This window comes from Suricata suricatta, chromosome 3, assembly GCF_006229205.1.
Source record: "Suricata suricatta isolate VVHF042 chromosome 3, meerkat_22Aug2017_6uvM2_HiC, whole genome shotgun sequence".
Classification (NCBI taxonomy): Eukaryota; Metazoa; Chordata; class Mammalia; order Carnivora; family Herpestidae; genus Suricata; species Suricata suricatta.
Window position 1 is genome coordinate 52,727,435 of NC_043702.1, and position 1,449 is coordinate 52,728,883.

The window sequence follows — 1,449 nt, forward strand, 5'->3', positions numbered from 1 at the left end:
AAAATCCAAGGACCAAGACTTCCATTCACACAATGCAGGCTCTCTCATCTGTAACAAACATGAATTTGGGGTGGGGGAGGCACAAACATCTGGTTTGTGGCACTACAAGATCACACAAGATGGGTCATCTAGGGCCACCTGGCCCTAGTTAAGTGACTGACTCTTGATTTTGGTTCAAGTCCTAATCTCACAGTTTGTGGGTTCAAGACCAGAGTTGGGCTCCACACTGTCAGTGTGGAGCCTTCTTGGGATTTTCTCTCTCTTCCTCTCTCTCTGCCCCTTACCTGCTCATGCTCTCTCTCCTCTCAAAATACATAAACTTAAAAAAAAAACCCAAACTTTGGTCATCTATTTGTCTTTGTTAGGCCCTGATATTGGGCCCTTTACACGGATGTTTTTCATGGTGAATGGGGAAGTATGTTTCTTCTTTATAAATAAGCTTATGAAACAACCCTGGTTACTCGGCCTTGAAAGAAGAGATCTTCCTTTAGTTTTCTTTATAACTAGCCTTATGTGAGTTATATTCAGAGCTGGGGAACTAGAAATATTTCTTCTTGAGGCAGTCATTACAGTAGAGAATTTGAGATTTGAATCATAGGGGAAAGAACTAGATAAAGTTCTAGATATTACCTCCAACTTTGTCATTAAAAGAGTTGGGACTTCCTCAATCAAAAGAGTTGGTATGTGAAGGGCACCCAGGTGGCTCAGTCAGTTAAGTGTCCGACTGTGGCTTAGATCATGATCCTGTGGTTCTTGGGTTCAAGCCCCACATTGGGCTCTGTGCTGATAACTCAGAGCCTGGAGTCTGCTTTGGCTTCTGTTTCCCTCTCTCTCTCTGCCCCTCCTCACTCTCTCTCTCTCTCAAAAATAAACATTAAAAAACTTAAAAAAAAGAGGATTGGTAGTTGAGACAGATTGCACCATAAGTTTTAGATGTGTCTAGACTCCGGTTTGCAGGAGTGGAGACCAACTTTTTTTCAAGGGAAGTGGTAAGTCTTGTGTCTGAGTTTGGAGGGAAAACCCCACAACTATAAATTGGCCTTGGCTAGAAACAATGCTACCAGTTGCGCCCTCACAGTGTGATATTGAGTGATGTACAGGAAGAGAATCTGGGCTATCGTTCATAGTTTACTGTTGGGCAAATGAGGCATTCGACATGCAGAATTATCGTTGGGAACTCTTCTCAGTAGGAAGCCATTACCAAGGCCGCAGTGCCAAAGAAAAAGCATGTTGATTCTCTTTCCCTTGACAGCTAATAACTTGTGACAATCATTACATGGGTTACTTGATCCTGCTGGGTCCCAGCTTGTGACCTTCTTTCTGATCAAAGTTACCCTCATGGGCAGGCTGTGGTTAAGCAGACTCTTTAATCTCTGTCTCTGTGAAGTTCTGTTATGCTGGTCCAAGAGATTGAATTGGCAGTCTGTAACTTCCTTCTGAAACAAAAAA